The sequence below is a fragment of the Phyllobates terribilis genome, unplaced genomic scaffold, assembly GCF_046119375.1.
Source record: "Phyllobates terribilis strain yellow unplaced genomic scaffold, ASM4611937v1 Scaffold_12__6_contigs__length_324123572, whole genome shotgun sequence".
Classification (NCBI taxonomy): Eukaryota; Metazoa; Chordata; class Amphibia; order Anura; family Dendrobatidae; genus Phyllobates; species Phyllobates terribilis.
This window is the reverse complement of record NW_027362772.1, coordinates 248,996,462-249,019,904: the sequence shown is the minus strand read 5'-3', so window position 1 is coordinate 249,019,904 and position 23,443 is coordinate 248,996,462. Positions and strand designations below refer to the sequence as shown.

The 23,443-nt window shown below is 39.7% G+C and overlaps 1 pseudogene; it reads right to left on the bottom strand.

Moving 5' to 3' along the window:
* Positions 1–19,317: 19,317 nt before the first annotated feature.
* LOC141171560 (olfactory receptor 6N1-like) lies at positions 19,318–20,264 on the bottom strand (annotated as a pseudogene).
* Between the last annotated feature and the right edge of the window lie 3,179 nt (positions 20,265–23,443).

The window sequence follows — 23,443 nt, the reverse complement described above, 5'->3', positions numbered from 1 at the left end:
AAAAGGAGGATCTACTAAATATTAATGTCACTTTTCTGGTGAGGTGCCCATACTTATGCACCTGTCAAATTTTGTTTGAATGCAGATTGCACATTTTCTGTTAGTACAATAAACCTCATTTCAAGGCAGAAACATTACTGTGTCCAACAGTTATTACATATATCAAACTGAAATAGCTGTTGCAAAAACACCAATTTTTATAAAACATTAAGCTTAAGATTAATAGGGGTGCCCAAACTTTTTCATATAACTGTATATATATGTATACCTCCCAGAGGTAAATTTTGTTCATCCCTTTCACTTAGCGCATAGGCTTTACCAGTCTAGGAGTCATAATCCTTAAAAATGGAAAAAAAAATGTTTTCTGAGGCCATCCTCTGCATGTCTTCCAGGGTGTTTTGGAGTGCCCCCTTCTAATTTTTGGAAGCCCTTGCACATAGTACGCATGCTTTACCACTCTAGGAGTCCCACTCCTTTAATAATGAGGAAAAAATGTTTTCTGAGGCCCTCCTCTGCATGTCTTCCAGGGAGTATTGCAGTTCCTCCTAATTTTTGGCAGCCCTTGCACTTAGTGCATAGGCTTACCAGTGTAAGAGTCCCACTCTTTTTAAAATTGTCTAAAAATGTATTCTGAGGACATCCTCTACATGTATTGCAATCCCTCCTTTAAATGTTTGCTAGGCCTGGCACTAAGTGCATTAGCAGTGTAGGAGTCCAACTGTTTTTAAAATTCTTTCTCTGCATATGAGTCTTGGAGAAAATGACCACGGACAGTGACTCATCACGCATTTCCAGCGCACATAGGTCCTTTTCTTCCGGGGCTGGTCCTCTGACGCGCTGCCAGTCACTCTCTTCAACTGAAAGGCTCTGACTCTCTACTCTTCACTAGTTACAGTGAATGCAGCCTTGTCCATCCCATCTTTGTTGTGGGGTGGTTCTTCAATTTTTAATACAGCAATGGTGGTAAGATCTTTATTTTCCACATAGTCTTCAGTTAGCACATCAACTGCTTTAGTTTCATTCCGGTCAAGCTCTTGCTTTTTCCCATCTTGTTCTATTTCTCGTTGTCTCATGTCCGAATCTTCTGATGGAAATGAGTGTTCCTTCTGGTCACATAAATCTCTTCCACAGTCCACAACATGATAGCTTCTTTCTCTTTGTACAATTTTTTTTAAATTTTGAAAAAAATTATGACGCCATCCTCCACGTGTCTTCCAGGGTATATTGCAGTCCGTCCATCTCATTTTTTTGCAGCCATTGCACTTACTACATAGGTTTTTTTTTTACCAGAATGTGTATGAGGCCCTCTTTTATGTCTTTTACAGGGTGTATTGGAGTCCCACTTCCTTCTAATTTTTAGCAGTCCTTGCATTGTTTGCATAGGCTTTGTGAGTTTCAGAGTCCCTCCTTCATGAATTAAACAGGATGTGTCTGACCTTGTCACACACACCACATTCCCAGATAAGGTAGTAAAATGTAAAAATCACAATTACCGATGAATGCCTTTTTCACCATTTAAAGCAATAAGAAAGTGCAAAAAATGCTGCAAAAATGCAACATGTGAACATAGCCTAAGGGGTGGAGGAGGCGGTTTTCTTTTTTTTTTTCTTTTTTTAATTTGCTTTATATACAAATTAAATAAATATAAAAAATTCGCGCTGAGCTGTCGGAGAAGAAGGAGGGAGAGAGATAAATTTATCAATAAAATCAATTTATTATAAATAGGTTAAAAGGTCTAAATAGCAATTCCAAGAAAATAATTATGAATGTGTCCCCAGAGGTGGGTAGATAAAAAAATCCAATTGATAGTAGCCAGTCAGGGTATCAGAGGGACCATAGATTAGCAATGATACCTAGAAGGGGGAGAGAGGGGAGGTGTATCAGTAGGGCATGTTTTAGTTCTTATTGTAGAGGTTGATGAAGAGAGATAATTACCTTCCTTGTATAAGAGTATTCTTATGTTGCGTATTCTCACCGGGGGTGATATCCAAGTGGCTAGAATATATAGGTGCCTATTTGTGCAAGAGATTTTTAAAGAAGTTATTAGTTAAAAAGTGTTACAATCGTGCTTATTTATGGTTTTAAAATCGTACTCTTTATGATTTTTAAACCCACAGGATACCTGGTATCGCAGTTCTGTGTATGATCCTATGGCGTTGATTAGAGATAAAAAAGGGGTCTTGAGGGAGGTAGAGCAGAGCACTTAGTTAGCCTAGTTGCCCTAGAAAGAGATAGAGAATTGTAACTAATTCAAAATACATGCGTCACTGTATAGGTCTCCCCAATAGGTGGTAGTAGCGGGAGGAGGACCCGATACTAGTGTCCAATATATAGTTTATATAGTACCCAACGTTAATATGTGTCCAGTAGATGCACTATTAAGTAGAGTGTATAGTTGCTATCAAAAAGTGGTCAGTATCTCTAGCGGATATCAATATTAATCTTATGGCAAATGAGAGTCTTACCTCCTCTTCGGTATAAATGATTGCAAGGGGCAGTAAGAGTGCAAGCTGGAAGGTGCGTTGCGGGTACTGCTGTTGTCCTTTAGTATATAGATGGTATCTGGTTTGCCTCGTGGGTGGTTGAGTAGAGCGGCAGGAGGAAGCAGAGCCCCGGCCGGTGGCTATGTGCTTCCGTCAATATAACCTCGTTGGCGCGCAGATTCAGGTGGAGCCGGCAAGGCAAGAAGGACCTTGCGTGACGTCACTGACACGTGATGGTCATGTGATTCCTCAGGCTACGGAGCGCTGAGAGAGCCAATTCCAATTCCGACGCGTTTCGGAAACGAACGGTTTCCTTCCTCAGGGATGGCTCTCAAAGGTGTACCTGCTGTTTATATACTTTATAGGCGGCCATTGTGGGAAGTCCTTCATTCCAGGTAGGAGGTCCTTCAATCATTGAACGCAAATAATTCAATCTCGCTGTTGAGACCCTTAGGTCTCAGAGTATCCATATTAAAAATCCACTGACTCTCAATTCTAGACATATACTTAATGTAGTCCCCTTGTCGCCAGTGTTTGGGGACAGTTTGAATACCGGTCACTTGGGTACCAATAATCCTCCCCCCATGTTTCATGGTGTAGTGTCTGGAGAGAGGGTGACCTGCAAATTTATTTTTAATATTTCTAAGGTGCTCGTTGATCCTTACATACAGAGGGCGTTTAGTGCGACCAATGTATAGCTTGTCACATGGGCACTTTAACCCATAAATCACTCCTTTTGTACAGCATGTAATAAAATCACTAATTGGAAGTTCAATGTTTTGATTTTTAATAGTTTTTTGTTTTTTCAATGATAGGCGTTTGCAAACAGAACATTTATGACATGGATAGAAGCCTGTGTGATTATTTGGGTGGGGGCCTTCCATATTATGGGAGTTAGTTATCATTGGATTTTTTACTGTTGGAGCAATTATGTTCCCTAGATTGTTAGCTCTTTTAAAGACAAATTTGGGATGTGGGGGTATTAAATCCCCAATGATTTTGTCCTCCTTCAGGATGCTCCAGTGTTTTCGGACAATTTTTTTTAAAATCTTTGTATTGGCATTGAATTGGGTGATGATGGGGATGTCTGCCAAGGTTTCTTGATTCCTATTGTCCTGATTCATTCCATCATGTTTGGCTTTATCAGTTAGTAGATTTTCACGTTGTGATTCTGAGATAGTTTTATGAGTAGCTAACAAAAAGTCCTTTTTGTAACCTTTGTCCAAAAATTTTTTAGTAAGTATTTGCGCTTCCACCTCAAAATCAGTTTCCCTTGCGCAGTTCCTGTAGATTCTCATATATTGGCTTCTTGGGATGTTTAATAGCCAGTTTGGTAGGTGACAACTGTCTAAAGGTATATAGCCATTAACGTCAGTAGGTTTGGAGTAAGTACGTGTAAAAAGATGATTTTGTTCAATATAAATATCAATGTCTAGAAAATTCACTTGCTGTTTACTGACGTTAGAGGAAAATTCAAGGAAAAATTCATTAACATTAATTTCCAATAGAAATTCATCAAGTGACTTCTGGTCTCCGGACCAGATGAAAAAAATATCATCAATAAAACGTTGCCAGAGGACCAGATTCGCGTGTAGAGCCCCACCTGGGTAGATATAAAGATCCTCCCATCTGCCTACATATCGATTGGCATAACTAGGCGCGAATCTGGTCCCCATGGCAGTACCCCATTCCTGGGTATAGTAGTTCGTCCCATATTGAAAATAATTGTGGGACAAGATGAATTCCATACATTCTATAATGAATGTGATTTGTTCTGGGGGGGTATTGCTCAATTTGTTGAGAAAATAAGTAGCAGCTTCACAGCCTTTTTTAGGTTGTATTACTGTGTATAGTGATGATATGTCAAGAGTTCCCAGGATATAGTTGTCTTTCCAGGTAATCTTATTCAGCATAGTTAAAATGTGCTTACTATCCTTAATAAAGGCTGGGAGTTGAGGGACCAGATGCTGCAAATGGCGATCAATGAATCTAGAGAGATTGGATGTAAGACATTGGATCCCGGAAATGATAGGTCTGCCAGGGGGATTTGTGAGGGATTTGTGGATTTTTGGAAGATAATAAAAAACAGCCATTCTTGGATGGGGGATATTGATATAGTCAAATTCTTGTCTGTTGATAAACCCAAGGTGTAATCCCTTAGTAGTAAGGGTTTTCATCTCTTTCTTGTATAATAGGGTAGGGTCTTCTTTGACTAATTTATATTTACGGGAATCACTTAATAATCTGTGGGCTTCATGTTGGTACTGATCTTGGTCCAGAATAACTATCCCCCCCCCCTTATCAGCAGGACGAATAACAATGGCCTGATTAGTTTGGAGTTGTTTAATAGCTTTTCTTTCCAGTAGGGTTAAGTTGTCCTTAAACTTACGGCATTTCTTATCACTGACAAGGCGAATGTCACTAGTGACATTCCTTTGGAAACTTTGGAAGGACTCAGAGTATTCATTCAGTGGATTAAAATTGGATTTATTCTTGAGGTCAGTATGAATGTAAGATATGGAGGGAGAGTTCGGAATATGATAGTTCAGTAACGGAGGCTGTTTTTTCAAAAAGTGTTTCTTTATAGCCAATTTCCTCATAAATTGTTTGATACCTACAAACGCCTGAAATTTGTTAAATTTCGACGAAGGTGCATATTTCAGGCCTTTATTGAGTAAGGATATTTCATTATATTTAAGAGTATAGCGGCTGATATTAAAAATGTTGAGATCATGTGCTTTTATCTCCTGTTGATGTTTTTTCTTCTTTTTGGTGAGTTTCCCCCCCCTGACGCCCCTTTTCCGTTTTTTCTTTGTGCCATCTGAAAAAAATCCGAGTTACTTATTCTTTTGCGAACCTGTGGGCGGTTGAGTGTTGTTTCATTCTGTAATGGTGTAGTCGTGTTGATTGGGTCTCCGTTATCTGGCTGTGGGGAAGCAGCACTGCTTTCCAAAGCATGGTATCTGTTTCGTGTAGTTACCGGAGTGTATTGTGTGTTGGGAGTGTTATGAGGGTGAGGGGGAGTAGTGGCAGATGAATGGGTTCTATCTGGTAGTTGAGGAGATTGCGATACGTGTTGGTAGGATGTTTGAGGGTCTCTCTCCAAAGTAGGATATACTGAAAATCGATCATCTGATGGTGTGCCATCTGAGGGTGTAGCATCAATCTGATCAATGGTTTCAAAGATGATGCTAACCCTCCTTTGTGGGCGAGATCTACCTTCAGGGATGGTATCCCTACCAAATTTCTTTTGTTTTTTTAAAATGATTTCTTTTTCCTTTTGTTGTATCCTATTCCTGATACTGTTGGATAGATTAATAATCTCCGGATGTTTCTGATATGGTTTAATTTCCGTATATAGTTTGGATATTTCTGCTTTGGATTCAATTAAATGTTTTTTCCTTTTATCTATTATAAATTGAACAGCCTGTCTTGAAAAAGACTTAAACATAGTTTCCCACTCTAAAAGGGTATTTGGGTCCCCAATGTCACCTAATAGTGGTTTGGAAACTACCAGTCCAGCTGGGATAGTGTCAAAGGCAAGATACCTTTCTAAAGTGGCTATTTCCCATAAATCGCGCATTTCCTTTAGAAGATGCTGTTCCACTGTTTTGAGTGATTCTTTTATATGGTCGATGTTCTCAACATTTGGTAGTGGTGCGGTCTGGTGGTGACCTAGGTTAAAGAACTTTTGGATTTTTTCAATACGTTCCCTCCTATCCATCCATAAGTCCCCCATATTGAAAAATGAAAATCTAAATGATAGTCTGAATGATAAGTAAGTGGTTAGGTCCCGTAGGCTGCCTCTGAGTGTGGTAAGATAAAAGCTAAAAAAATAAAAGTATATATCAGTGGCGCTCTTGGGAATAAAACCGAGAGGTCTGCAGCGAATTTAAACAAAACCACAGTTGTCCAAAAAATGCAAATTAAATAAATATAAAAAATTCGCGCTGAGCTGTCGGAGAAGAAGGAGGGAGAGAGATAAATTTATCAATAAAATCAATTTATTATAAATAGGTTAAAAGGTCTAAATAGCAATTCCAAGAAAATAATTATGAATGTGTCCCCAGAGGTGGGTAGATAAAAAAATCCAATTGATAGTAGCCAGTCAGGGTATCAGAGGGACCATAGATTAGCAATGATACCTAGAAGGGGGAGAGAGGGGAGGTGTATCAGTAGGGCATGTTTTAGTTCTTATTGTAGAGGTTGATGAAGAGAGATAATTACCTTCCTTGTATAAGAGTATTCTTATGTTGCGTATTCTCACCGGGGGTGATATCCAAGTGGCTAGAATATATAGGTGCCTATTTGTGCAAGAGATTTTTAAAGAAGTTATTAGTTAAAAAGTGTTACAATCGTGCTTATTTATGGTTTTAAAATCGTACTCTTTATGATTTTTAAACCCACAGGATACCTGGTATCGCAGTTCTGTGTATGATCCTATGGCGTTGATTAGAGATAAAAAAGGGGTCTTGAGGGAGGTAGAGCAGAGCACTTAGTTAGCCTAGTTGCCCTAGAAAGAGATAGAGAATTGTAACTAATTCAAAATACATGCGTCACTGTATAGGTCTCCCCAATAGGTGGTAGTAGCGGGAGGAGGACCCGATACTAGTGTCCAATATATAGTTTATATAGTACCCAACGTTAATATGTGTCCAGTAGATGCACTATTAAGTAGAGTGTATAGTTGCTATCAAAAAGTGGTCAGTATCTCTAGCGGATATCAATATTAATCTTATGGCAAATGAGAGTCTTACAGCAATGAGAGTCTTACCTCCTCTTCGGTATAAATGATTGCAAGGGGCAGTAAGAGTGCAAGCTGGAAGGTGCGTTGCGGGTACTGCTGTTGTCCTTTAGTATATAGATGGTATCTGGTTTGCCTCGTGGGTGGTTGAGTAGAGCGGCAGGAGGAAGCAGAGCCCCGGCCGGTGGCTATGTGCTTCCGTCAATATAACCTCGTTGGCGCGCAGATTCAGGTGGAGCCGGCAAGGCAAGAAGGACCTTGCGTGACGTCACTGACACGTGATGGTCATGTGATTCCTCAGGCTACGGAGCGCTGAGAGAGCCAATTCCAATTCCGACGCGTTTCGGAAACGAACGGTTTCCTTCCTCAGGGATGGCTCTCAAAGGTGTACCTGCTGTTTATATACTTTATAGGCGGCCATTGTGGGAAGTCCTTCATTCCAGGTAGGAGGTCCTTCAATCATTGAACGCAAATAATTCAATCTCGCTGTTGAGACCCTTAGGTCTCAGAGTATCCATATTAAAAATCCACTGACTCTCAATTCTAGACATATACTTAATGTAGTCCCCTTGTCGCCAGTGTTTGGGGACAGTTTGAATACCGGTCACTTGGGTACCAATAATCCTCCCCCCATGTTTCATGGTGTAGTGTCTGGAGAGAGGGTGACCTGCAAATTTATTTTTAATATTTCTAAGGTGCTCGTTGATCCTTACATACAGAGGGCGTTTAGTGCGACCAATGTATAGCTTGTCACATGGGCACTTTAACCCATAAATCACTCCTTTTGTACAGCATGTAATAAAATCACTAATTGGAAGTTCAATGTTTTGATTTTTAATAGTTTTTTGTTTTTTCAATGATAGGCGTTTGCAAACAGAACATTTATGACATGGATAGAAGCCTGTGTGATTATTTGGGTGGGGGCCTTCCATATTATGGGAGTTAGTTATCATTGGATTTTTTACTGTTGGAGCAATTATGTTCCCTAGATTGTTAGCTCTTTTAAAGACAAATTTGGGATGTGGGGGTATTAAATCCCCAATGATTTTGTCCTCCTTCAGGATGCTCCAGTGTTTTCGGACAATTTTTTTTAAAATCTTTGTATTGGCATTGAATTGGGTGATGATGGGGATGTCTGCCAAGGTTTCTTGATTCCTATTGTCCTGATTCATTCCATCATGTTTGGCTTTATCAGTTAGTAGATTTTCACGTTGTGATTCTGAGATAGTTTTATGAGTAGCTAACAAAAAGTCCTTTTTGTAACCTTTGTCCAAAAATTTTTTAGTAAGTATTTGCGCTTCCACCTCAAAATCAGTTTCCCTTGCGCAGTTCCTGTAGATTCTCATATATTGGCTTCTTGGGATGTTTAATAGCCAGTTTGGTAGGTGACAACTGTCTAAAGGTATATAGCCATTAACGTCAGTAGGTTTGGAGTAAGTACGTGTAAAAAGATGATTTTGTTCAATATAAATATCAATGTCTAGAAAATTCACTTGCTGTTTACTGACGTTAGAGGAAAATTCAAGGAAAAGTTCATTAACATTAATTTCCAATAGAAATTCATCAAGTGACTTCTGGTCTCCGGACCAGATGAAAAAAATATCATCAATAAAACGTTGCCAGAGGACCAGATTCGCGTGTAGAGCCCCACCTGGGTAGATATAAAGATCCTCCCATCTGCCTACATATAGATTGGCATAACTAGGCGCGAATCTGGTCCCCATGGCAGTACCCCATTCCTGGGTATAGTAGTTCGTCCCATATTGAAAATAATTGTGGGACAAGATGAATTCCATACATTCTATAATGAATGTGATTTGTTCTGGGGGGGTATTGCTCAATTTGTTGAGAAAATAAGTAGCAGCTTCACAGCCTTTTTTAGGTTGTATTACTGTGTATAGTGATGATATGTCAAGAGTTCCCAGGATATAGTTGTCTTTCCAGGTAATCTTATTCAGCATGGTTAAAATGTGCTTACTATCCTTAATAAAGGCTGGGAGTTGAGGGACCAGATGCTGCAAATGGCGATCAATGAATCTAGAGAGATTGGATGTAAGACATTGGATCCCGGAAATGATAGGTCTGCCAGGGGGATTTGTGAGGGATTTGTGGATTTTTGGAAGATAATAAAAAACAGCCATTCTTGGATGGGGGATATTGATATAGTCAAATTCTTGTCTGTTGATAAACCCAAGGTGTAATCCCTTAGTAGTAAGGGTTTTCATCTCTTTCTTGTATAATAGGGTAGGGTCTTCTTTGACTAATTTATATGTACGGGAATCACTTAATAATCTGTGGGCTTCATGTTGGTACTGATCTTGGTCCAGAATAACTATCCCCCCCCCTTATCAGCAGGACGAATAACAATGGCCTGATTAGTTTGGAGTTGTTTAATAGCTTTTCTTTCCAGTAGGGTTAAGTTGTCCTTAAACTTACGGCATTTCTTATCACTGACAAGGCGAATGTCACTAGTGACATTCCTTTGGAAACTTTGGAAGGACTCAGAGTATTCATTCAGTGGATTAAAATTGGATTTATTCTTGAGGTCAGTATGAATGTAAGATATGGAGGGAGAGTTCGGAATATGATAGTTCAGTAACGGAGGCTGTTTTTTCAAAAAGTGTTTCTTTATAGCCAATTTCCTCATAAATTGTTTGATACCTACAAACGCCTGAAATTTGTTAAATTTCGACGAAGGTGCATCTGGTCCATTTTTTTCATCTGGTCCGGAGACCAGAAGTCACTTGATGAATTTCTATTGGAAATTAATGTTAATGAATTTTTCCTTGAATTTTCCTCTAACGTCAGTAAACAGCAAGTGAATTTTCTAGACATTGATATTTATATTGAACAAAATCATCTTTTTACACGTACTTACTCCAAACCTACTGACGTTAATGGCTATATACCTTTAGACAGTTGTCACCTACCAAACTGGTTATTAAACATCCCAAGAAGCCAATATATGAGAATCTACAGGAACTGCGCAAGGGAAACTGATTTTGAGGTGGAAGCGCAAATACTTACTAAAAAATTTTTGGACAAAGGTTACAAAAAGGACTTTTTGTTAGCTACTCATAAAACTATCTCAGAATCACAACGTGAAAATCTACTAACTGATAAAGCCAAACATGATGGAATGAATCAGGACAATAGGAATCAAGAAACCTTGGCAGACATCCCCATCATCACCCAATTCAATGCCAATACAAAGATTTTAAAAAAAATTGTCCGAAAACACTGGAGCATCCTGAAGGAGGACAAAATCATTGGGGATTTAATACCCCCACATCCCAAATTTGTCTTTAAAAGAGCTAACAATCTAGGGAACATAATTGCTCCAACAGTAAAAAATCCAATGATAACTAACTCCCATAATATGGAAGGCCCCCACCCAAATAATCACACAGGCTTCTATCCATGTCATAAATGTTCTGTTTGCAAACGCCTATCATTGAAAAAACAAAAAACTATTAAAAATCAAAACATTGAACTTCCAATTAGTGATTTTATTACATGCTGTACAAAAGGAGTGATTTATGGGTTAAAGTGCCCATGTGACAAGCTATACATTGGTCGCACTAAACGCCCTCTGTATGTAAGGATCAACGAGCACCTTAGAAATATTAAAAATAAATTTGCAGGTCACCCTCTCTCCAGACACTACACCATGAAACATGGGGGGAGGATTATTGGTACCCAAGTGACCGGTATTCAAACTGTCCCCAAACACTGGCGACAAGGGGACTACATTAAGTATATGTCTAGAATTGAGAGTCAGTGGATTTTTAATATGGATACTCTGAGACCTAAGGGTCTCAACAGCGAGATTGAATTATTTGCGTTCAATGATTGAAGGACCTCCTACCTGGAATGAAGGACTTCCCACAATGGCCGCCTATAAAGTATATAAACAGCAGGTACACCTTTGAGAGCCATCCCTGAGGAAGGAAACCGTTCGTTTCCGAAACGCGTCGGAATTGGAATTGGCTCTCTCAGCGCTCCGTAGCCTGAGGAATCACATGACCATCACGTGTCAGTGACGTCACGCAAGGTCCTTCTTGCCTTGCCGGCTCCACCTGAATCTGCGCGCCAACGAGGTTATATTGACGGAAGCACATAGCCACCGGCCGGGGCTCTGCTTCCTCCTGCCGCTCTACTCAACCACCCACGAGGCAAACCAGATACCATCTATATACTAAAGGACAACAGCAGTACCCGCAACGCACCTTCCAGCTTGCACTCTTACTGCCCCTTGCAATCATTTATACCGAAGAGGAGGTAAGACTCTCATTGCTGTAAGACTCTCATTTGCCATAAGATTAATATTGATATCCGCTAGAGATACTGACCACTTTTTGATAGCAACTATACACTCTACTTAATAGTGCATCTACTGGACACATATTAACGTTGGGTACTATATAAACTATATATTGGACACTAGTATCGGGTCCTCCTCCCGCTACTACCACCTATTGGGGAGACCTATACAGTGACGCATGTATTTTGAATTAGTTACAATTCTCTATCTCTTTCTAGGGCAACTAGGCTAACTAAGTGCTCTGCTCTACCTCCCTCAAGACCCCTTTTTTATCTCTAATCAACGCCATAGGATCATACACAGAACTGCGATACCAGGTATCCTGTGGGTTTAAAAATCATAAAGAGTACGATTTTAAAACCATAAATAAGCACGATTGTAACACTTTTTAACTAATAACTTCTTTAAAAATCTCTTGCACAAATAGGCACCTATATATTCTAGCCACTTGGATATCACCCCCGGTGAGAATACGCAACATAAGAATACTCTTATACAAGGAAGGTAATTATCTCTCTTCATCAACCTCTACAATAAGAACTAAAACATGCCCTACTGATACACCTCCCCTCTCTCCCCCTTCTAGGTATCATTGCTAATCTATGGTCCCTCTGATACCCTGACTGGCTACTATCAATTGGATTTTTTTATCTACCCACCTCTGGGGACACATTCATAATTATTTTCTTGGAATTGCTATTTAGACCTTTTAACCTATTTATAATAAATTGATTTTATTGATAAATTTATCTCTCTCCCTCCTTCTTCTCCGACAGCTCAGCGCGAATTTTTTATATTTATTTAATTTGCATTTTTTGGACAACTGTGGTTTTGTTTAAATTCGCTGCAGACCTCTCGGTTTTATTCCCAAGAGCGCCACTGATATATACTTTTATTTTTTTGCTTTATATACAAGTCGTTACACAGGAAAGAATGTTTCCTAACATTTTTTTCCTGTAAAATCAATTATATCTTCAGTTATTGATGTTTTATTGTAACTCCGTAAAAGTGGCGCACTACTCTCACAACATTGTTCCCAGCAGCGACCTAGGAGTCAGAGATGCATCCAGGCATCTTCTCTCTGCTGTTCCCATTCCATTTGAGTTCTGTTTCCATCCATTTCAACGATTTTTTTGCCCCTCCCCCACTCCCACCCAGCCGTCCGGATAGGGTCCTGCTGGAAAACTGCTCGCTTTTCCCATCGACTTCCATTATAGTTGTTACTCGAATCGAGCACGTACGAATGTCCAACCTGCTCAATTCGACTACCGACCACTTAAGCATTTTAATGCTCGCTCATCACTACTCATCACCTGTGCAATTTAACCTATTTCATCCCACCTCTTCCCCATCTATTTAATCGGTCACTAATCTTCTATTTTTCCATAAACATGAACCATCACACAGATTTTTAAACATGTTGTCCATGTATTTGTGACTGAAAAAAAATTTTGCATTTGGGTTTTAATTAACAATTTTCTCTGTTTGTCTCTGAGTTGTATTGTCTATTGCTCACTGCAGAATGAGCTCGTTCAGGTGGAAGAGTTTGTCTTTTTTTCTGAGCTCCTCTGTGCTGAATTATGACCACAGACCACATCAAAGTTGAGCTGAACTTTGTGTGTTGACATGTATACCAAGGGCTAGCCCAGTTGTTAAATTTATAGCCATACTGAGCTTAATTTTCTTACCATTTATACTTAATGGTGTTGTATGTACTGAGCTTGGTTCTGTTACTGTGTTCATGTTCTCATCTTCTATTTATGTAAAGAACTTAATTCTGGTGTTGTAGATACTGAGCGTGGTTCTGTTGCTGTGTTCATGTTCTCATCCTCTCTTTATGTAAAGAACATAGTTCTGGTGTTGTATGTATTAAACTGGGTCTGGCATTATGTTATGTTCTTTTCCTCTATTTATGTAAGAACTTAGGTCTGCAATAAATGGGCTTCCTTCTCATACCGTTTAAACACTCCTCAACACTAAAATTGCAACATCAAGAAGGAAAAGTTGTGGAAGCATTGAAATCACAGGATGGATTGAAATGTTAACGATATGCAAATTATGAATAAATGTAAACAAACTTTTCAAACCATCTCCATTTATTCAGTATTGAGTATGAGCACCACAAACAGAAATCCCCGCATTTATGCAGCTCAGCTGCTATCAATTAGGTTATTAATGCATGTTTGACGAAAGTTCTGCTGCGCTGAATGAACTCGAGAAAATCATCAAGAGTAGCTTCAGGCAGCTCCCTCTGTAATTGTCGACCAATGACATCCCAGATGTACTCGAAGGGAGTCAAGTCCAGGGACACTGCAAGCCATGGTAACAAGTATAGGCCACACAGACTGCTCACTGTAGCACCAGCAACATGTGGCCTGGGTTGTCCTGTTGAAAAAGGAGTGTATTTAATGAACTTAGTTCTGGTGTTGTATGTACTGAGTTTAGTTCTGGTTCTGTGTTTATGTTCTTATCTTGTATTTATATATTGAACTTACAATGGTCCTTGAAAGTTTGTGAAACCTTCAGAATTTTCCTTTCTGTATTTCTCCATAAATTTGACTTCAAAATACATATTTCAACTACAAGTCATAAAAACAGATAAAGAGAACAAAATCAAACAAATTAATCAAAAATATTAGACTGCCATGTTTTAAATGAAGAAAATGATCCAACATCACGTGTGTGAATGGCAAAAGTATGTAAACCTTTGCTTTCAGTATCTGGTTTGACCCTCTCCACCTGTGAAGCAATACTTGCATCAACACATTTACAGTAATTGATGATTAGTTCTGCTTGTCGGCTTGGAGGAATTTTAGACCATTCCTTCCTACAAAACAGCTTCAACTTCCTAATGTTGGTGTGTTTTCTCCCATGAACTATTTGCTTCAGGTACTTCCATGGCATTTCTTTAGGAATAAGGTCAGGACTTTGATTTGGATATCATGAAAATTGTACTTTATTCTTCGATTAACTATTCTTTTGTAGGACAACTTGTGTGCTTTGGGTCTTTGGCTTCCAGCATGATCCATGTTCTCTTGAGATTCAGCTACCATGACCATGTTTCACATATGGCATAAGGATTTTATGCTGTAATACAGTTTTTTTTCCTCCAAAAATAATGCTTTTCATTTAGACCAAAGAGCTCTAATTTGGTCTCATCTATTGACAAAACATTTTTTCCAATAGTCCTTTGGCTTGTCCAGGTGATCTCTATCAAACTGCAGATGGGCAGAAATTTTCTTTTTGGAGCGCATTGGCTTTCTCCTTGCAATCCTGCCATGCACACCATATTCATGAGTCCCCATGATGGTGAACTCATTAATATTGAAATTAGCTAATGTGAAAGAGACCTTTAGTTTCTTAGAGGTCAACTTGGGTCTTTTTAATCTTGGGGTAATCTTTGTTACTCAATCAATCCTGGTGAGGGTAATATTGATCTTGAATTTAGTCCATTTGTACACAATCTTTCTGACTGTGGAGTCAAAACTTTTTAGAGATGGTTCTGTAACCTTTTCTAGCCTGATGAGCATCAACAACTCTTCTTCTAAGCCCTCAGAAATCTCTCTTGTTCATTCCTTGATACACTTTCATAAACATGTGTTGTGACTTCAATAGATCCCTGTTCTTTAAGTAAAATAGGTCGCCAACTCACACCCTATTGTCATCCGTTTAATTGAAAACAGCAGACTCTAATTTCAACTTCAATTTATCTACTAATCCTAAAGGTTCATATTCTTTTGCCACTCACATGTGTGACAATAGATTATTTTTTTCATTAGCAAAAAGTAACAAAGTCTAATGTTTTTGACTCATTTGTTTTATTTGGTTCTCTATCTAATTTAGCTTTTGTGGAATAAAACCAGATATAGTTTTAGGTCAAATTTATGCAAAAAAATACAAATGCTTCTCACTAAATTAGAATATTAAAAAGTTAATTTATTTCAGTTCTTCACTACAAAAAGTGAAACTCATATATTATATTGCATCATTACAAACAGAGTGATCTATTTCAAGTGTTTATTTCTGTTAATGTTGATGATTATGGCTTACACCCAATGAAAACACAAAAGTCATTATCTCAGTAAATTAGAATACTTTATAACAACAGCTTGAAAAATGTTTTTAAAATCTGAAATGTATGTTCAGTAAATGCTCTCAATACTTGGTCGGGGCTCCTTTTGCATCAATTACTGCATCAGTGCGGCAATGTGGCATGGAGGCGATCAGCCTGTGGCACTGCTGAGTAGTGTTGAGCCACCCCCGTAGTGTTCGGGTTCGGTTCGTCGAACACCGGGATGTTCGTCGAACTGTTCGTCGAACTGTTCGTCGAACACCTTAGAACACCGTTGAACACCGTTAAAACCAATGGCAGGCAAACAAAAACACATAGCAAAGAGAATTCTCCCACGCTGTCAGTGACGTGCATGAGGTGAGCTCATGTCCAATGAACTCAGCTCACCTCATGCACCTCACTGACAGCGTGGGAAAATTCTCCTGCACTCAGCGCTTCAGCGTGAGAATTTTCCCACGCTGTCAGTGACGTGCATGAGGTGAGCCGAGTTCATTGGACATGACCTCGGCTCATCTTTATGCCGTCACAGAGAGACAATGTGGAGCGCAAGCAAGCCTGCTCTTCTCAGTGTCTGCGGAATGACAGGCTGGATGGCGGCGTTCTGCTGCGGTCCAGCCTGTCATCTCGATGTAGCAGAGCTGAAGCTGTCGTGGGAACCATGGAAAGGTAAGGATGAGGTTGCTTTATTATTTTATTTTTATTACAGGAGATCGTTGGCTTCAGCTGGAATGGGCGTGACGGTAAGTATGGTTTAATTTAGAACAATAAAGAATTGTGTCTTTATTTCAATTAAAGGACTTTATTCTGGGTGTTTGTGTTTTCTTTTAACTTTGACTATGGGGTTAGTAATGGGGGTGTCTTATAGACGCCTCTCCATTACTAACCTGGGCTTAATGTCAGCTGGCATTATAAGCTGACATCAACCCCAGCCCTATTACCCCCTGCCACCGCACCAGGGCAGCGTGGAAGAGCGAGGCTAAGTGCCAGAATTGGCGCATCCTATGAATGCGCCATTTCTGGGGCGGCTGACGGCTGGTGTTTCTAGCCTGGGAGGGGGCCAATATTCATGGCTCCCTTCCTGGGCTATTAATATCAGCCCCCAGCTGTCTGCCTAGCCTTTGCTAGCTATTAAATTAGGGGGGACCCCACGTCATTTTTTTGGGGGGGTCCCCCATTTTAATAGCTAGTAAAGGCTAGGTATTCAGCTGGGGGCTCATATTAGTAGCCTGGGAAGCTCCATGGGTATTACCCCCTTCCCAGGCTTCAAACATCTGCCCCAGCTGTCTGCTTAACCTCCGCTAGAGCCTAAAATTAAGGGGAACCCCACGCCAATTTTTTTAATAATAAATCCTTTATTTTAATACTAAATGACAAGTACAGTAACCAACACTATCACTGTACTTCATATATATGTGACTGACATGTTTCTATCTATCTAATCTATGTGTGAAGCTCTATTCTGTCTGTTATAAATTGTCGGGTACAGATGCTGAATTGCCGGCCGGCTTTCTTAAAGAGACGGTGCATGAAAACACTATTATTTTTTTTGATAAATCCTTTACACTAAATGACAAGTACAGTAATCAACACTGTCACTGTACTTCATATATATGTGACTGACATGTTTCTATCTATCTAATCTATGTGTGATTCTCTATTCCTTCTATTCTAAATTGTCGGGTACCGCTGCTGAATTGCCGGCCGGCTTTTTTAAAGAGACGGTGCATGAAAACACTATTATTTTTTTTGATAAATCCTTTACGCTAAATGACAAGTACAGTAAGCAACACTGTCACTGTACTTCATATATATGTGACTGACATGTTTCTATCTATCTAATCTATGTGTGAAGCTCTATTCTTTCGGTTCTAAATTGTCGGGTACCGGTGTATGCCGCTATTGAATTGCCGGCTTTTCATGTTTCACTGTTGGCACTGTTCCCATCGATTTGGGCAATCACTGTAATGCCACAACCACCATGGCTGTGGCATTACAGTGAGTGGCAGACAATCCCTGCATGATTGGTGCTCTAAATAGCACCAGACAAGCAGGACACACTTTTGGTGCACGAACAGTTATCGAACATAACCTCGAACAGCCGAATTTTTTGCAAATCGTTCGGGTTCGTCGAACAACTCGAACACTGCCCAAAACAGCTCAAATTTGAGATTGGCGAACAGTTCTAGTCGAACACCGCTCATCTCTACTGCTGAGGTGTTATGGAAGCCCAGGTCGCTTTGATAGCAGCCTTCAGCTCGTCTGCATTGTTGGGTCTGGTGTCTCTCATCTTCCTCTTGACAATACCCTATAGATTTTCTATAATAGATCCTCTATGGGCTTAAGGTCAGGTGAGTTTGCTGCCAATCAAGCACAGTGATACTGTTGTTTGTAAACCAGGTATTGGTACTTTTGGCAGTGTGGACAGGTGCCAAGTCCTGCTGGAGAATGACATTTCCATCTCCAAAAATCTTGTCGGCAGAGGGAAGCATGAAGTGCTCTAAAATTTCCTGGTAGACCGCTGCGCTGACTTTGGTCTTGATAAAACACAGAGGACCTACACCAGCAGATGACATGGCTCCCCAAGCCATCACTGATTGTGGAAACTTCACACTAGACCTCTAGCAGCTTGCATTGTGGTCTCTCCACTCTTCCTCCAGACTCTGGGACATTGATTTCCAAATGAAATGCAAAATTTACTTTCATCTGAAAACACCACCTTGGACCACTGAGCAACAGTCCAGGTCTTTTTCTCCTTGGCCCAGGTAAGACGCTTGTGGCGTTGTCTATTGGTCATGAGTGGCTTGACACAAGGAATGCGACACTTGTAGCCCATGTCTTGGATAAGTCTGTTTGTGGTGGCTCTTGAAGCAATGACTCCAGCAGCAGTCCACTCCTTGTGAATCTCCCCCAAATTTTTCCATGGCCTTTTCTTAATCCTTTCAAGGCTGCGGTTATCCCGGTTGCTTGTGCACCTTTTTCTACCACACTTTTTCCTTCCACTCAACTTTCCATTAATATGCTTGGATACAGCACTCTGTGAACAGCCAGCTTCTTTAACAATGATCTTTTGTGGCTTACCCTCCTCGTGGAGTGTGTTAATGACTGTCTTCAGGACATCTGTCAAGTCAGCAGTCTTCCCTATGATTGTGGAGCCTACTGAAACAGACTAAGGGACCTTTTTAAATGCATCGGAAGGCTTTGCAGGGTTTTTTGTTAATTCTATTTTACTGAGATAATGACTTTTGTGTTTTCATTGGCTGTAAGCCATAATCATTATCATTAACAGAAATAAACACTTGAAATAGATCACTCTGTTTGTAATGACTCTATATAATGAGTTTCACTTTTTGTATTGAAGAACTGAAATAAATTTACGTTTTGATGATATTCTAATTTAGCGAGAAGCACTTGTATGTATAATTTAGAAGAGTTCACAAACTTTCAAGTGCCATTGTAGTTTTTTGGTATGAATGAGATTACATTAATGGGATCTAGACAATTATTATACATACCTGCAAATATTATCTTTTAAATGGAAACTGTCAACAAATTTATGCTGCCCAAACTATCTCTTGTAATCACTATGACAATAAAGAATAAAAATCATTCAGAAAAATGAACCCTCTTTAAATTACTTGTCAATGTTTTATTGTTTTTGTATTTTTACTATAAATCTACTGCAGACAATTTGAGCCTAAAAATGGTTCCTACACCTTAAATGCTTATGTAGGAATCTTTTGATTTCCTGATTCCTTAAACCGTAGATGATGGGGTTAGCAAGAGGAGTAAAGACCGCATAGGTGAGACCCACAACCCTGTCATAGTCTACAGAGTAACTTTTTGTGACACGAATGTACATAAATCCAATGCTGCCAAAAAACAGGGTGACAATAATTAGATGCGCTCCGCAGGTGGAGAAGGCTTTCTGGCGCCCAGTTTTCTACTTAATTTTTAAGATTACGTGTATTATCCTGGTGTAAGAGAAAAGAACAAAAGAAGAACTCAATAGGATGATGAAGGAGCTGACGATGAATTCCACCATGATATATAACCTTGTATCTGTACATCTGTACATGCTAACGAGATCAACGGGGGGAAGTCGCAGAACACATTCTCAATTCGGTTTGGACCACAAAATGGAAGGAGAGAAATAAAAATAATCTCAATGACTGGGCTAAGAATCCCTCCGATCAAACTACTGTAGATCAAATTGACATTTAGGCTAGTCGTCATAATAGCCGAGTATCTTAATGGCTTACAGATGGCCAAATATCGGTCATACGCCATAATGGTGAGGATATAGCACTCAGCTGCTCCAAGAACATGTAGGAAATAAGCCTGTACAAGGCATCCATTGAAAGAGATCTTCTTCTCGTCATCTAAGAGATCAATCAACATTTTTGGAGTTGTGACAGCCGTATGGATAATTTCCAGACATAATAAAGCTGCAATGAAGAAGTACATGGGGAAGTGCAGGGTGGACTCTCTGCAGATCACGAGCAATATCACAGCATTGCCAGAAATGGTGAACAGGTAGATTATAAGGAGAAGAGCAAAAAGAAGAACATGGAAGTGTTGGAGATTTGGAAATCCGTGTAAAATAATTTCATAAACTCTGCTATTATTAGAGAATCTTTCCATCTCCTTTTCATCTGTAATATGGATTGATGAGACCAGTGGTCTAGCGTTTTATGGTTTCATAGCATCTACAATGAAAGTGAAGTGTGAAAATAAATTTGTGACTCCATAGTTACACACTAAAAACAAACCCTATGTAGTTACTGTAGCCCTTTGTAGTCTGTTCTCACAGTTGTTTTTACAGTTGCCATTAAAAGTATTCACCCCATTTATTAGAAAAATACTGTAGACAAACTCATCTGCTGTTTGCACTAAACCAACGAAACAAGAACGATGCAAATAGCTCAACACAGCTAATATAACAAATGGTTTCTCCAAATTTAACACAAAATTACATTTACTACAGTAGTCTAAAAATTGTTCACTTTCTTGTTCACCTCCTCCACTTAGTAGAGCACCTCTGGCTGTTATGACTTGCCGCAAATGTGATGCTGAGCCAGACACCAACTTCTGGCGGCATTCCTGAGAATTCTTCATGGGCAAAGGCCTCCAGGTCATTTAATATTCTTGGTTTTGTGTTCTGCAACCGCTTCCTTCAAATCCCGGCTGAAATATTCTACAGTGTTTAAGTCAGACAACTATGATGACCACTCCAGAATCTTCCAAGACAACTTTGAAAACCAAGCCTTGGTGTACTGTGATCTATGCTTGGGATCGCTGTCCAAGGTCCAATGATACACAATCTCCAGCTTCCTCTCGGAAGCCATGAAGTTTTCTCCTAGGATTTTTTGATACTTGTTTGAATCCATCTTGTCCTTTACATGCTCCAGGTTTCCAGTGATAGTGGTAGCTAAGTAATCACAGACCATCACTGTGCCACCACCATGCTTCACTTCAGACATCACCAGGCCACCGCTTTGCTTCACTGGAGGCAGGCAGTTCAGTTTCAGCATATGCTTCATATACCATTGATACTATAGGCTTGAACAGTTCAAGTTTTGTTTAATTGCTTCATAGAACAGAATCCAAAAACCCCTGTGACTTATTGATATGGTTTTGAGTATATGGTATATGAATTTTTTTGTGTTTTTTTGTTCAGTAGTGGTGACATCTTGGAGTTTTGGCATGCAGACCTTCAGGATTTAGTATGCTATTGTGCAAACTTGTTATATTATTCGGGTTGAGGTTTTTTTTACATTGTTCTTGTTGAACTGTTTTATAGCAAACCTCAGCAAGTTTGTAAATTTTGCTAATAAACCGAATTTGAAATGGTGGGTGAATAATTTTGATTGCAACTGTTAAAGTGTCCTACCCTTGTTTATCACTGATGACCAGCATACAGATTTAAAATGACATATTTTTTCAACAGGTGACAACTTATAAAATATTCACTTGCTGCTGAAAAAGGATCTGTCACCAAATTTTGGTGTCAACTGGATTTTGGCTGTTGGAGCTGAAAAGAGGACATCGGTAAACCAGGGGAGGAGTCCTGAGGAGATAATTTGCATATTCCCACTGCATTTTGGGGTAAGTGAAGAGTCTCCGCGAGCTCCGCGCATTTTGAAGCTTTTTTTTTAAGCTTTTTTCACTGTTTTCAGAACATTAACAATAAGAACATGGAAGAGTCCAGGAGCCATTTGGTGAGCTGCATATCCTGCTACATGTTCACAGACTTGCCGGTGGAAAAGCCAAACTTCACATGCCAGAAATGCAAGCTTGTGTCCCTGTTGGAGGAAAAGTTGCGAAATCTAGAAGAGAGGTTAACTACCTTGAAAATCATTAAGGAAGGTGAAGAGTTCTTAGACAGAGCAGAATTATCTCTTCATGATTCAGAAAGAGAAGAAATTCGAACTGCACCTGACGAAACAGAGGAATGGAAGCATGTGACCCACCGAAGCAGGAGGATCAAGAGGCAGTCAGCACCCATACTGCTCAGGAACCAGTACCAGGCTCTCTCGCAGGAGCACCATGAAGAAATACAGCAAGATAAGACTTTGCCAGCAATGAATAACCTTGTAAGCCCTCAGAATCCTCCTGGATGGAGAAAGAAGAATGTTGTGAAGAAAAAACGGAGAGTGGTGGTCATGGGGGATTCCCTGTTAAGAGGAACAGAGGCCGCTATCTGCAGACCAGACATAACCTCAAGAGAAATGTGCTGTCTTCCAGGAGCAAAAATTAAAGATGTGTCTGACAGGATATCAAGACTCTTCAGACCTACAGATCACTACCCATTCCTGCTAATACATGTGGGGACAAATGACACCGCAAGAAAGGACCTGGAAACCATCTGCAGTGACTTTGAAGACTTAGGCAAGAAAGTGAAAGAATTGGGAGCGCAGGTGGTCTTCTCATCCATCCTCCCAGTGGATGGCCATGGAACAATGAGGTGGAATAAGATTCTACAGGTGAACAACTGGCTACGTCGATGGTGCCGTCAACAAGGATTTGGATTTCTGGATCACGGAATGAATTACCTATACGATGGACTACTTGCTAGAGATGGGGTGCACCTTACGAAGACTGGAAAACATGTATTTGGAAGTCGCCTTGCTACACTCATCAGAAGAGCTTTAAACTAGAACAATGTGGGAAGGGAAGCAAAAGGCCAGAAAAAGCCATACAGCTGACAAATACTATTGAGATCTCTGCTACTGGAAGTGGAAAGGAAGAACAAAGACAAAACAATTTAAATAATAAAAATATGGGAGGAAGAGAAACCAATCACAAACTAAAATGTTTTTATACAAATGCACAAAGCATGGGCAACAAACAAGGAGAATTGGAACTACTAATGCAGGAAAAGGAATATGATGTCATTGGAATCACTGAAACTTGGTGGGACGATACACATGATTGGAATAAAAGGCTAAAAGGATACAACTTATTTGCAAGAAACAGACTTGATAAACGAGGAGGAGGTGTTGCATTGTATGTTAGAAAAGCGTATATCTGCACAGAGATGGAAGCTTCAGAGACTGGGAGTTCTGTGGAAACTGTTTGGGTAAGAATACAAGGAGAGAACAACGGAAAGGACACCATTGTAGGCATTTACTACAGGCCACCTGGGCAAGCTGAAGATATGGATGAACTCTTTATGTATCAAATGACCAAGTTCTCCAAAAAATATGACGTAGTGGTCATGGGAGATTTCAACTATCCAGACATTTGTTGGGAATCTCTCTCAAGTAAAACTAACAGGTCAAGCAAATTCTTATCCTCTCTTGCTGACAACTTTATCTTCC